Below are 16,099 nucleotides of genomic sequence, written 5' to 3'. Positions count from 1 at the left end.
GAGAGACCACAGAGGGCAAGAGGCTGATCTCTGTGCCCCTTCTCATATGGGGCACCAAACATAAGGAAAAGGGGAGCAGAACAGAGAGGAGACTGGATATGAACTCACAGCCAAAACAAATTTATTCAAGAAAAGCAAATGCACAGAAGTGGCCAACTGCCAGCATGCAGACAGATTGAACATGTGGCAGAGGGTACAGTCCCCCAGTGGACTGAGCCTTGTACATCTTAGGGTGGGCCAAGGGTCCCAAGGGAAGATGGGAGGCAGTAGTGGTAAGTTTCTCCATACAGGTTTTTCAGGATTTTCACAGGCTTGCAAACTTGGAAAGAAAGCAGGGGTTGGGGTGGAGAACAATGCAGGGCATGGTCCTGAGCTGATCTCTTGGTAAGGGGTAAGGGATAAAAGGAAATTTTATCTACTTTCAGGCAAGCAGCTAAAATGGCTGAGGCGTATGTCCTTTTTCCATCACTAATGAAAATTTCAAATATACCATGTTTAGAATTTTTTAAATCAAGAAAGAATAAATATGTTACACAATTAATTACATGTGGCTGAAGAGAGACTCATGATCTAGAAGATAAATTTGAACAAAATTATAGTGAATAAAAAGGAAAGCAATAAATATAAAAGAGAGATTAAGAGACCTGAAGGAAACAATGAATAGTCTAAAGTGTATTGAACTGAAATCTCTCAGAGAGTGGAAGAGAAGAAATATTCAAGGAAATAATGGCTGAGAATTCTGTTCAAATGATGAGGGACCTGAGTCTCAGATTCAGGTTACACAATGAAAAACTATCACGATAAATAAAAAGTCTATACCTCTAAACAAATGATGGTAAAAACCACCGAATACTACAGAACTGCAGAAAAAGAGAAAAATAATAGGAAACAGTGAGAAGGGAAGTTAAGCTGCTTAATAGTAAAAATACAAGTTAAGCTGCTTAATAGTAAAAATATAAGAAGTTACATCTTTAACCCAGTGGGAGCAATAATTTTCCATTCAAACTTTATATTCAGATAAATTCTAATATGTGAATGAGCACAAAATGAACACATTTTTAAATACCAAAAACAGAACCCCCCAAGTACAAACTCTCATTGATGATAATTGCTGGAAAAATGCTTAAGAAAAAGGAAATTATATCACAGAAGGATAGCCTGGAATACAAAAAAACAAATAGTACTGACCAGTGAAATTGTGGATTTGTGGCTGTATCAGAATAAACAGCCTACATAAAATAGTCATATGTTAGTACAGAAAAGGGTTAACTCAGCAGGCGTAGGATGTACAAACTCTATAGCTCCAACTGACCAGCTCCTGGGAAACAAACCTTAAACACTTGCATATTTGTCCTGGTAAGGCTAGCTTTGCATGCCATGGGCATAGGACCAGGCCAAATGGTTTATGCCAATAATGTGATTTATGGGGGGGTGAGAGGTCTTGGGCTATGTGTTATCAGTTTGACCTTGGAGAGATGTAGAGTGTGGGGGAAAAGTGGTAGGGGCAGAGTGGGAGGATGTGGGAGTGGAAGGGGATAGGGAGATGTAGACTGTAATGAGGTCAGTCACATAGATTCTCTGTATTTATGTGACCAATCCTCAATAAAAATTGTAGATGCCAGGGTCTTAATCAGTTTACCCAGCTACTAATAGCTCTTCTGTTTTCTCCACACGTTGTTGATGAGAGAATTGTGTACCATCCAGGGAGGCTGGCAAAGTGGCGAGGCTGGTAAAGCTACTTCCTACGATTCTGGCATCCCATAGGGATACCAGTTCAAGACCTGGATGCTCCACTTCCAATCCAGATCCCTGTTAATGCACCTGGGAAGGCACAGGAGGATGGCCCAAGCGTTTGGGCCCTTGCACCCATGTTGGAGACCCATCAGAAGCACCTGGCTCCTGGTTTCAGCCTGGCCCAGGCCTGGCTGTTGTGGCCATCTGGGATATGAACCAGCAGAGAGAAGATCTCTCTGAGTATGTGTGTTGGTTGTGGAGAGGGGAACATGTGTGTAACTCTGCCTTTCAAATAAATAAATAAATAAATAGGTAAATAAATAAATAAATAAATAACCAACATCCAGGTAACTCCACTGGAAAAAGACAACTAGAACTCATGCTCTGGTATGTTGAGGGCCCTATCCTATGTGCTTTTCTACATGTTGATTTTAATCAGTAGGTTTTTGCTGTAATGAACAATAACTCAGTGTAAACTTTTGAGTTCTGTGTTCCTACTGAATAGCTCACTGGAGGGTAGTCTTGAGGATCCCCAACACAGTGGTTTAAAAGATGCTAGAATTAATACCTCAAATTTTAATAGCAGGCAAGCCATTTTGATTACATGTGTTGGTCTTTAAGAGCAAAGATAGAATGTTTAACCTTAAGCTTTGATCAGTTATATAAAGTTTAGCCAAAAAAATGAAAAATTTTAAACCATTACTGGAAAAGGAAAAATTATAAACAAAGAAAACAGAAAAAGAAAGGCATAGAAGAGTTAAAATAACTAAAATCACAACATTAATGAATAACAATATCTTAGTAATCTTTGTAAATATAAATGTCACAGCTTTTCAGTGGAAAGACAGAGTCACGTTGGATTGTTCATAAAAGCTAGGCATATACCATGCACAAAAGACAATCATAAAATATTGGAACATGGTACAGGAAGGGAAAGTTTTAACAAGCAAGTATTAACAAAAAAAAGTTTGTCATACAACAATAAAAAGAAATAGTAATTAAGAAACTGTTTAAATTTTTAAATCCTCCCTTTTTTTTGTTTGTTTTTTGTTTTGTTTTGTTTTGTTTTGACAGGCAGAGTTAAGACAGTGAGAGAGAGAGAGACAGAGAGAAAGGTCTTCCTTCCGTTGGTTCACTCCCCAAATGGACACTATGGCTGGCACTGCGCTGATCCAAAGCCAGGAGCCAGGTGCTTCCTCCCATGCAGGTGCAGGGCCCAAGCACCTGGGCCATCCTCCACTGCCTTCCTGGGCCACAGCAGAGAGCTGGACTGAAAGAGGAGTAACCGGGACAGAATCCGGCGCCCCAACCAGGACTAGAAGCTGGGGCGCTGGCACTGCAGGTGGAGGATTAGCCTAGTGAGCCACATAAAACCACCAAAAACTGACAGAATTACTAAACTTTCTAACAAAATATGATAATGGGAAAAATTTTAGATGTATGTTTAGTAAATATTAGTCTAAGCAATAAAAATAACAATATCAAGTAAGCAATGTATTTAACATTTTTATTTTTTAAAGATTTATTTATTTATTTGGAAGGCAGAGTTACAGAGAGGAAGAGGCAGAGAGACAGAGAGATCTTCCATCCTTTGGCTCACTCCTCAAATGACCACATTGGCTGGAGTTGGGCCAATCTGAGGACAGGAACCAGAGGTTCTTCTAGGTCTCCCAAGCAGCTACAGGGCCCAAGCACTTGGGCTGTCTTCTACTGCTTTCCCAGGCCACACACAGCAGGGAGCTGGATCAGAAGTGGAGTAGCCAGGTCATGAGCCAGCACCTATATGGGATGCCAGCACTGCAGGCGGTGGCTTTACCTGCTGTGCCACAGCACTGGCCCCACTTTTTATTTTTTTAGCTTACATACAATATCTTAAAAAGAATGAAGTGTCTTTCTAATTACAGAAGACCTTTGTTGAAACTGACGATAAACTAGGCTAGTGCTTCTCAAACTTTAGGCTGTATCCAAAGCATCTGGAGGAACTGTTATGCTGTGCCATGTTCCCAGAATTATTCAACAGATCTGGACTATAGTCTGATAATTTGAAATTTTTGAAATTTCAAAATAATATTTTGATTTGTTACTCACATGAACAAAAAAAAATTGTTTCACAGGACTTAGGGGGAAAACCCACATAATATTACTGTATTATAATATTCCTGTACAAAACAGCTAACAACACAGAGAACTTGAAATCTAACAAGTTTTTTATTGTTTTGTTTTGTTTTGTTTTGTTTGACAGGCAGAGTTAGACAGTGAGAGAGAGAGAGAGAGACAGAGAGAAAGGTCTTCCTTTTTCCATTGGTTCACCCCCCAAGTGGCCACTACGGCCGGTGCGTTGCAGCCAGTGCACTGCGCTGATCTGAAGCCAGGAGCCAGGTGTTTCCTCCTGGTCTCCCATGCGGGCGCAGGGCCCAAGCACCTGGGCCATCCTCCACTGCACTCCCTGGCCACAACAGAGAGCTGGACTGGAAGAGGAGCAACTGGGACAGAATCCGGCACCCCGACCAGGACTAGAACCCAGTGTGCCGGTGCCACACGCGGAGGATTAGCCTAGTGAGCCGTGGCACCGGCCGAAATCTAACAAGTTTTAAAGTGACATTGATGCTACTGTCCACACCGTTCTAGGATACAAAATATGTGTCCAAAATTTCAAATAAATTGTATCATACAGGATACAGAGCAATTTGTTTTTGTTAACATAAAGAGGAAAGATTTCATATATTTCATAGATACAATTCTAAGAACATAATCATACTTCTATCCCTCCCTCAATACATTTCCTTCCTTTCTTCCTTTTTTTATTTAATTTTTGCAATAACATACTTTCAATTTACTTTGTTATCACAGTCTTAATGCACCACTTAAAATAATGTTCAACAAGAAAAAAGTAGAAAGAACATTGTTTGACAGGAATATAGACAAAGACTACAAGAAATAATCAAATTATAAGATCTGAGTTTCATTCTTATATATTTATATACATTTTTTGTATTCTGTATTAACTAGCACATATCAGAGAAAACATGATATTTGTCTTTGTGAGACTAGCTGATTTCACTAAATATAATCTTCTCCAGTTGCAACCATTTTGTGGCAAATGACAAAATTTCATTTTTTATGGTAAGTAGTATTTCATTGTGCATTTATACCATATTTTATTTATCCAGTACAATTAAGTAATTGAAAATATTTACTTTTTAAAAAGCTTTAAGGATAATTCTTGAAAAATAAAATGTGCTATATTTTCTGAAAGTATTCATTTGTGAGGCACATAAAATACTGATGAAAATATGAGAAGTTACTCCTTCAGAAAAAATAAAGGCAATTCACTGAAGTGGAAAACAAAGAGAAAATAAAATTCTAGAGACATAAGCAAGCCCAGAAACTGTTGGTTTCCCTACTCATTTGGAATGACTATAGCTTTGATTTAATTGATGCAAGCACACAATTGATTTAGAATACTAGGCCCTAGGCTTATACAGGATGAGGGCTAGATTGGTGATGCCTTTTAAAGCTGAATACAACAGTGACTCTCCATGATTGAAGAGTCACTAAAAATACATTTACCTAAGCTTTAGTCTAGTATGATAGAAAGTAATTTTATCTTCCAGAGCCGTAACTCAAGAACTAGTATTCCTAACCAAATTTCATTCACCTTTGACAGCCAAATATACTTACTGGTGAGATATTGAAAACATCAACCAACAAACATAGTTTGTAATTGGTCCACAAGGCAGATGGCAGAAGCAAAATATAAATACTCTCTGGAGGAACACACATTTTCAATGAGGGTCTCAAAACGGTCTCAGACACACTACAAAAAATCTTGAATATATGACACCGTGGATGCTAATTATCCTAATTTGATCATTAAAATGTATGCATGTATTGAAATATTACATTATACCCCATTATTATTTATAATTATTATTTCTCAATAAATACCAATAATCTAAAAAAAAGGCCTCAGAGATTAAAGTTCCAGTGAATTTAAAAAAAATCACAATATCCACGAGAAACAGGGCATTACATAAATCATTAAGTATAAGAAAACAGAATTATAACCACATAGAAATCAGAAGTTAATTAGTAAGGAGATTCTAAGTACTACAGCAAGTTAGTTTAATGAATATGTGACATCTCATGTTAGTTGGAAATGGACAGACTAGCCAGTGAACTGGTACTTGGACAAAGTCAGTCAGTGGAAAGAAAACATAGTTCCTTCTTTCATGATATCCAAAATTTATTCCCAGTGATTTTAAAAGTTAAGTGAAAAAACCCAAAACTCAAAATTATAAAAATAATAGAAAAAATAAAGGTGATAATTTTGACTTCATAGTGGAAGAGAAATTCAGAAAAAACTACACTAGAAACAGAAAGCTGGCACCACGGCTCAATAGGCTAATCCCCCACCTGCAGCGCTGGCACCCCGGGTTCTAGTCCCAGTCGGGGCACCACATTCTGTCCCGGTTGCTCCTCTTCCAGTCCAGCTCTCTGCTGTGGCCCAGGAGTGCAGTGCAGGATGGCCCAGGTCCTTGGGCCCTGCACCCACATGGGAGACCAGGAGGAAGCACCTGGCTCCTGGCTTCGGATCAGCGCAGTGCACTGGCCGTAGCAACCATTTAGGGGGTGAACCAATGGAAAAAGGAAGACCTTTCTCTCTGTCTCTCTCTCTCACTGTCTACTCTGCCTGTCAAAAAAGAAAAAAAAAAAAAAAAGAAGACAAAAAAATTGTAGGCAATTCTATATAATAAAAATAGCTCTGTGAAAAATATGTCAACAGAAGTTAAAGATAATATAAAATGGAAGAAAATATTTGCAGTATTTGTAGTAAGTAATATATTAATATGCTGAATATATAAAGTGTATTATTAGAAAGATACAACTAAATTTAAATTCAGGTGAAACATATGAACCAAAGAAACTTGAAATGGCAAATAATGAAAATGTGAATAACACTAATAGTATTGGAGAAAATGAAAAGAAATCTAATGACCAGCCATAATTTTTCCATGTGAATGTCAAAACAAATAGTGTAACCATTTGCAGCTGTGAAACATATAAAGAAATAGTTCTCTTGGTGAGTTTTTGGTAATAGTACAAAAATAGTATAATCTCTTGAGAAGACAATTTAACATTATAATTAAAATATAGAATCAACTCAGATGTCCATCAACTGATGAGTGATAAAGAAATTATGGTGTATATATATATATATAGAGAGAGAGAGAGAGAGAGAGAATATATGAATATATATGGTGTGTGTGTGTATATATATATATGAGTACTACTCAGCCATAAAAAAGAATAAAATCCTGTCTTTTGCAACAAAATGGATGCAACTGAAAATCTTTATATTTGGTGAAATAAACCAGTCCCAAAAAAGACAAACAACATATGTTTTCCCTGATCTGTGGTAACAAAGAGTATGAAAAAATATTATATATGTGAGTGAAATTGACATTTTGAAATTCAGTGATTGTTTACAGTCCTTGTCTCTACTGTTAAGGAACACTAATATCTTCTTCTTGCTATTTGTTGAACTCTTTCCTTAGTGTAGGGTTAATCTTATGAGTATAAAGTAAACTGAAAGTAGATCATTATGAAAACCAAGTCTGGCCGGCGCCACGGCTCACTAGGCTAATCCTCCGCCTTGCGGTGCCGGCACACCGGGTTCTAGTCCCGGTTGGGGCACCGAATTCTGTCCCGGTTGCTCCTCTTCCAGACCAGCTCTCTGCTGTGGCCAGGGGGTGCAGTGGAGGATGGCCCAAGTCCTTGGGCCCTGCACCTCATGGGAGACCAGGATAAGTACCTGGCTCCTGCCATCGGATCAGCGTGGTGAGCCGGCCGCAGCGCGCTGGCCGCGGCGGCCATTGGAGGGTGAACCAACGGCAAAGGAAGACCTTTCTCTCTGTCTCTCTCTCTCTCTCACTGTCCACTCTACCTGTCAAAAAAATAAAAAGAAAAAAAAAAAAAGAAAGAAAGAAAGAAAGAAAACCAAGTCAAGGAATGAGAGGAAGGAGGAGGAAGGGTTGGAGCATGTGCAGGGGGAGCTGGTGTGTTCCTAAATCTGTATAAATGAATTACATGGAATTTGTTCACCTTAAAAATTATTTTAAAAAAAGTTTTTTAAAAAAGAAAAGATTAAAAGGAAAAAGAAAAAATAATATACATCGAATTGAGAAGAATGAGGTAGTAAATTCAGTTTCTATGACATAGAAAGTTTCTAAGATATATTATTAGGTTGTTGTGTTGTTTTAATACTTTGTAGAAAGCATTTTTCACGTTTTACCTGTACCCATAGAATTTCTGAAAAGAGGAAAATATCTAAAAGAGTAGGCAACATTTGGTGAAGTAAGATTAAGGTATTAAAAATTTCAAAGTACTGGTGTTGGCACATCACTATACTCAAAAATAGCAAGCTATAAAAAGTAGATTTAAACTTTGTAATAGCAACATGAATGAATAATGATATTAAAATATAGGGATTTGGACAGCAAATCTGGCCTTTTTTGGTCATTTGATTCTTTAAGATTTTAGAAACTGTTTTTTCAATTTCTTTTCAAGTGGGTTGCAATTTTTCAGAGATTTTCAAGTTTAAAACATTAGTGAATAAAGTGTGGAAAGGTTAATATTATATTTTATAACTCGAAATAAAACATATTTTTGGACAAAAATCATTGCATGACATTTCAACATCTGAATAATAGACTTTCTCTCCCTTTTTAAAGATTTATTTTATTTATTCAAAAGGCAGAGCTGCAGAGTGAGAGTGAGAGTGAGAGAGAAAGAGAGATATCTTCCATCCACTGGTTCATTCCCCAAATGGCCACAACAACCATGGCTGAGCCAGCCTGAAGCCAAGAGCCAAGAGCTTCTTCAAGGTCTCCCACATGGGTGTAGAGACCCCTGTTCTTGGGCTGTCTTCACTGCCTTCCCAGGTGCTTTAGCAGGGAGCTGGATTGGAAGCGGAGCAGCCAGGATCCAAACCATTGTATATATGGGAGTGAGTTTATCTGCCATGCCATGCCACAGTACTAGCCTCAAGATTCTCTTTTATTAAAGTCTTCGTTTATTGTATTTGAGAGGCAGGGAGAGAGAGAGATGGACCTCCCATCACTGGTACAGTCTCCAAAGGCTTGCTCCATTCAAGGCTGCATTATGCCAAAGCCAGGAGCTGGAAACTCAATCCTGTCTCTCATGTGGGTGGCAGGAAGCCAGCAACTTGAGCCACCCCTGCTGCCTTGGGACACAAACCCATGCACTCTGATATGATATGAGAGCATCCTAAAGAGAATCTTAATCACTAGGCCTGCCTAAGATTCTTTTGAAGATTTTGGAGGGCTTGGCTTCAATATTTGCTCATTTACTACTGACCAATCTGGATTGGATTCTGGTGGCCACAGGACTTTGCCAAGGTTATTTTTTCTTTCAACTGGCTAATAATAAACAATTCAGCTATCTTACATGAAATTGGAAATTGTTATTTGAATGAAGAAAGCTCACATTAAATGTTAACCAATGGCTGAATTCCTATTGAGATAAGGGATCAGTGATAAGATAATGGGATAAGGTTAAAAAATATTAGGAAATAATTGTGGTACTGGAAAAGGTAAACAGAAGATAGAAGATAATGGGAAAACACATTCTTGGATAATAAATAGTACAAAAATAGTATGACTTCTCAAGGAGAAAAATGTAACATCTCAATCTTAACAAAGGATGTTAACACCAGCTATGTGTCAGATGCACACAGTGACAATGCAGATGATGTAGGCAGGCAATAGGATAAACTGATTAGATTTGTGAGCAGGGGCACCATGCCTTCAACCATGCCCAGAGTTTCTGAAATCATCCTCATAGCATGATTATTAGTGCAACCTACAATTTAAAGCAAAACACAGTTTACTTTAAAAAATTTTAACATGAGGTTCCTGCCCATATGGGACTCACAGTCTGGCTGGGGATAGAGACAATAATATTTAAATCCATTATGACAAAATGGGAAATTGCAAATTTTGAAAGTAAAGAAGGAAAACTGGATACATTAGGGTTTATATGGGATTACAAGGGACAAAGGAATCATTGTTGCATAATTTTTAAAAGTCAATTTCTAACTAGATTTCATAGGAATTTACTCCTGCATCTGGCAAAATATTTCCTGAGCTCATTGTGTTAGTAGATTGTCAAGAGTTTGCAGAGGTGATATCAACTCAGTATTGTTGTCATAATTGTAAATCAATTTTAGCAACTCCTGAATTAAGCTACAGGTGGTTGACAGCTGTTTCGATTGGCGAAGTGTGCCAGCATTGTACTTTTGTTTCTGATGAGTTCAGTACACATTATTCCAAATATGGCACTTTGGCATGTTGCATAATTCCAGCTGAAGGCATCTGAGAAACAACAGGTGTAAGAAGGACGTTCTGACCTTGGCCAGAATAAGGGCCTAAGATCTTCATATATGAGGTGTCCCCCAATACCCAGAGGAGAGGAGTGTGCTGTATTCAAAGATGAAGAGAGAGGAATCTGCATGAACAGGCTTTTCAAGTTTCTTCCACTTCATTATGAAATCAGACATTTTGTAGATTTCAGTTACACTTAACTCATGCATTTGTCCTAGAATCTTTCTCCAGAATTTTCCCTCTTCATCAAACTGAGCACAGAAATACTCAAGTTTAACCAATTGTTTGGGTCTTCATTTCCATTTGAAGTCTCCTGCGTCAGGGAGAATTTACATTAAAACAATCAGTGCATTTCTCTTATTAATCTGTGCTGCATTAAGGGTGACCCAGCCTTGAACCTAGAATGGACAGAAAGAAAAGATGTTTTTCCTTCCCAATACCTTGTTTATTTCTTACTTCCTTAAAACAATAGATTTTACATGCACGCTATTAGTCACCATAAACTGGGCTTGAAGTAAAATAAGACAAGTCCAATCATAATTATTCAGGTCTTGGAGAACAGTATAATAGAAAACTCAGCTGAGTGACTATTTCAATAAGAGAAAGGAAGCCTATGGAGAATTGTTCACCACTTCAATATCCCTCTATGTAATCACTTCAAGAATTATGAGATTTATATAATAGAAAAAGCTTATGATACATGTCTTCAGGGGAAATTGGTGTCCTGGGCCACTGGCATCAGAGTAACAAACAAAATGATCACATTTGTCATCTACAATTGCTCTGGCAAATGCACCCCATTCCCCACTTAAAGGTAACTTCTGTCTGCATCTATATGATGATTCTTGCCTGATCTACAGTTATTTTTTTACTGACTCATTTACGATTACATAACAATAGTTTCCCTTTGTGGAGTAAATACTCTTTGAACAACTGAATGAATGAATGAATTTTATCCCACAGGAGAGAAACATAAAAGAATTACTGAACAGAGTTATAATTTGTGAATATATGGAGGGATGCTATTTCATATACACATTCAACATGACAAAATAGTTGAACATGAACTTAGGTGACAGGCATGCCCAGATTAAATCCTGTATTGGGCATGTCCAAATCACATGACCTTGAACACATGACTTACCTACTCTCCCTTCAGTGTCCTCCCCTTTACAATTGTAAGATTAATAATAACTACCTCTTTGTTTGAAATACACTATAAAAATGTCACATGCATAAATTATTTTAAGTTTTTGAAATTTTGAAAGAAATGGAATGTAATTTATTTAATAATATTATAAAATAATAGCTATTTCCTAGGCACATTGTATTACCTAGAATATTGCTTGAAAAAAACTTATTACATTACACAGAACTAAAAATAGCACTAATTTTAATAGCAATTCAAAACACAGGTTTAGTTCACCATTTAGGTAGATGCATTCTTAGAAAATCTCTTTAATATCAATCTGTAATTAGGGTGAACTATTTTAAAATCTCTCTCTAAGATATTTCCAAGTTCGCTGAATTGACAAATAACTACGAGTTCATCAGGTGCAAAGCAAGTTGCATTTGCACACTCAGTGCCTTGTAGACTTTCAATGAATATCATTTGGGTGAATATATGATTTTCCAGTTCTAACAAGAAGGTGATTGACTATGGGTTGTACTTCTCAGGCATAAATTTAAATAATAAGATGTCCAAAACATTTTCCCAAATAAAGTCTGCCATATCCAAATTTTTATGACAAGTCAATAGAACAATTTTTTTAAATGACAAGGCTTGAAGAGTGTGAGAAACTGACCTATAAACCTAAACTGACAACTAAAGCAAAATATGAATGACTGTTGAGTTAATAAAAATTGATGAAGAAATAGGTACTTCTCAGTTACACTTTCAAAGATAATGTTGTTTGCTATTCTTGGTTTCTCTCTTTCATACTCCATTGCTCTATTTAAGATTTTTATTTTCTCCTTGCCTTTTTAAAATATTCAATCTAAAAAATACTCTTGTGATCCATTCTAAAACCTTCTCCAAGTTCCCAATTTGAGCCAATCAAATGTGGCTTAGAAATATTTACTGTTTTTTTATTTACTGCAACAAAATTCCTTGAGAGCAAAAGAAGCATGAAAATGAAATTTATCAATATACATGCAAAGCAGTTTATCACATTTAAATAAAGTTCTTGAAAAGGATAGTAGAAGCCAGTATTCTTAGTTATGCACTACTAATCTGTTCCTTCTTTGCTTTCAGCTTTCAGGAATACATTCATTATTCTTTCACTTATTTACTTATCTATTAATATGTTTATATATTATTTATTCCATAAAATAGAGATATGCTTGAGGTGTGCTTTACATAGTTCTTCATTCTAGCTTGGGGTAACATTGGATCCCAGAATGTCCCCTGAGGAGTGTCTAGATTTCAAAATCAGTACTTAGTTGTAGGAACCTGTTGTTTTCATTGATATAAAACAAAGGAAAGAAGACTACACATATATTATTCTATATAAATGCACACACATAACACACATAATAGCTCTGGGGTTATCCTCTGTCTCCATTTTTTTTCTAGAAACATGAAACAGAGGGACACACAAACACAGAAGTACAATAAAAATAGGTGAATACTTTATTCTTTTGTTAAAAAGCCAGGAATCCAGAATCTTTGCCTTTTATTCTCCCCCACAATTTTAAGTATTTTCATCAATAACTATAAATACATATACACAATATAAAACCAAAAAATAACTATTCAAATTTTATTACATATAGTAAAGAAGCAAAAACAACATGGTAATATGAACAGAGGAAGTGAAAGTTTTTAAAAAGAATTACTAAATATAACAGGAGATTGTAACTACAAAAGATTGACTTCAAGTGATAAAGAAAACATTAAGGAATAACAAATAACTGCTGGGAGCAGCCATTGACTCTGAGGGTAACACAGAGCACCCAGGAAAGAAAATATCCAGAAATAAACTAATTTCTCCAAGGCTAATCCAACCCTCGTTGGAGAGATTGATACCACATGCTGTTTTCCACAAGACACTGAAGGAGCTTCTCAGGAGAGATGTCTCACAGAAGTCACAAAGAACAGTCTCCTGTCCAGAGTCCCTCAAGGGTCCTCCACAATCTTGATGAAGCTTAAGACCTTGCCAGCTAGCAAGGAAGAAATGCACCAGTATCTTCAGTAGAGATACACTTGTGTCTTTGCAGCTGAGAGGGATAGAATGATAACTAGCACCATGGCATAACAAACACATTTAGATACATTGTATTATTTATTTCTCACAACTACATTATAAGGATACATAGAAACATGCATGGAGACATCTTAAAATATTCCTATGGAAATAGTTCTAGAATTTGATTTCATGACTTGGCCATTATTATAAAGAATACAACTTGTAATCTGGGCATTTAAAGCATTGAATCTGGGAACAGACTGCTTGGATCCAGTTTCTGATTATGAGATTTTAGGCACAATATGTTGAGAAAGATATTTAATATCACTGTCTCTCTGTTTCTTCATTAAAAAAACAAACAAAAATAGGACTTATTCTTACCTCACGTATTTCTTATGAAGATTATATTGGATGATGTTTTGAATATGCTTAGAATATAACTATCAAATATATAATGCTCCTAATGCTCATGTCTAGATTACGGTCTTATTAACATATTGTCGAGTTCATAAGTATATAAAGATAAAGATTAAAAAGCTTCAATAATGTGGAAGAAAGTCTTTTAAAAGCAACAATACTCAGGTTGTACCACGGTACTTCTTCAACATTAGTCACTTTCTTTATCTGAGAAATGTTTGTATATTGCAAAACATGCCTTTATATTCCTCATATGAAAATCACAGGAGCATCTATATATAGAATTCTCCATTAGAATCTATGCTGTATATCTGTAATAAAAATAGGAAAAACCACTTTTATACAATATCCCACTGTATCATAGTATGTCATATCTTAGTGAAGAGCTCTGAGATCAGCTTATTTTTTTTTCTTATTCATAAACTTTTATCTTAAAAAGTCAGTATCAGGGCATATCCAGGTATCTTGATAAACCCTGAGCTTTTTCATCTCAGATCTTTCTTCAGCTCAAAAACTTTTTTTAAAATTTAATTATTTATTTCTTTGGCATTTTTCTCTTCCTTCCTCAGAAATAGTTATTTTCCTTTGATCATATTTCTGTCCTTCCTGTCCATCATAATCTAGGTCATGATTGTCACCCGTGTGATTTTGTGCCTGCATTATGAAAACATTTCTCACATTTTTCCACATTTCACTTATCTAATTTTATTTTATTGCACTCTTTCCTGTATCAAATGCCGTTTTTGATTTTTCTATTAAATTTTACATTTTCCCAAAACTACTTTTAGCCTTCAGATTTTCCTTTCGATCCATCTTGCTCCACTCCTTTAAAACACCTACTTAGAAGTCATAAAACCTTTTCTTCCTGACTCTGACTGCATCAAAATTTACAAATTGTCAGGGCCAGTGCTGTGGCTCACTTGGTTAATCCTCCGCCTGCAGCACCAGCATCCCATATGGGCGCCGGGTTCTAGTCCGCTCCTCTTCTAGTCCAGCTCTCTGCTGTGGCCCAGGAGGGCAGTGGAGGATGGCCCAAGTGCTTGGGCCCTGCACCCGCATGGAAGACCAGGAGGAAGCACCTGGCTCCCAGCTTCGGATCGGTGCAATGCCAGCCATAGCGGCCATTTAGGGGGTGAACCAACGGAAAGGAAGACCTTTCTCTCTGTCTCTCTCTCTCTCTCACCATCTAACTCTATCTGTCAAATAAATTTAAAAAAATAAAGATTTACAAATTGTAAATGCTTCCCAATTTCGGAATAAATGCAGTTTATGAGTTTCACTACCAATCTGCCTCATCAAGTCAGTGCCTCTTACCTCTGTCCAGCAGCAACGTCTTGATTTATTTACTTTACTTTCTTGGTTTGGTTGAGTGGGTAAATTTTTCATATTTAGCCATCATTGAATACTTGGAACATATCTTTTCCTCCCATACGGATTTTTCCCTCTGAACTACATCAAAAATGATCATTTATGTATGTTTTTTAAAAGATTTTATTTATTTATTTGAGAGGTAGAGAAACAGACAGTGAGAGGGAGAGACAGAGAGAAAGATCTTCCTTCCGCTGGTTCACTCCCCAAATGGCATCAACAGCAGGAGCTGAGCAGATCCAAAGCCAGGAGCCAGGAGCTTCTTCTGGGTATCCCACATGGGAGCAGGGGCCCAAACACTTGGGCCATCTTCCACTGCTTTCTCAGGCCATAGCAAGGAGCTGGATTGGAAGAGGAGCAGCCGGGACTAGAACTGGCACCCATATGGGATGGTGGTGCTTCAGGCCAGGGCTTTAACCCACTGCATCACAGCACCGGCCCCAATTTATGTTTGTTTTAATGTGAAAAGTGAAGAGAGGGAGAGAGAGAGAGAAAATTGCCACTTCTATCCCATACTTCACAATCCTAATTTAGGTTGTCAAACACAATGTGAAACCTTCCCTTTGTATGGTACAAACATGAAATATTATACAGTTCACCATGTTCTTTCCAAAGCGGTTTGTTAGGAAACTAACAACTGATCTCCATCTTTTTTCCTTCTGTCCAGAGTGGTGTGCTGCATGCATAAATACACACTGTGAGAGGCAGAGGTGAATTTGTTAGGATTGTAGCTTGCCTTGGATCACAAATTATTTCACATGGACTGAGGAAAAAGACTACCTGATTTTGGTCAAAGCAACATGATACCAATGGGGAGAGTCAAAACCTATTGTTCATGGATGCTATTTATCCATTTCTTATTCAGAGATGGCTCTATGTAGTATGGGATCTACAAGGGTGATTCACATATTTTTGCTTTCAATGACAATCACTGTTGGAAATTCTGTACAAACTTCAGCACATTTTCTCTTAGTCCTAATTTTCTTG

Source organism: Oryctolagus cuniculus, chromosome 3, assembly GCF_051225735.1.
Source record: "Oryctolagus cuniculus isolate XC-2025 breed Fujian yellow rabbit chromosome 3, ASM5122573v1, whole genome shotgun sequence".
Lineage (NCBI taxonomy): Eukaryota > Metazoa > Chordata > Mammalia > Lagomorpha > Leporidae > Oryctolagus > Oryctolagus cuniculus.
This window is presented reverse-complemented; position numbering follows the sequence as displayed.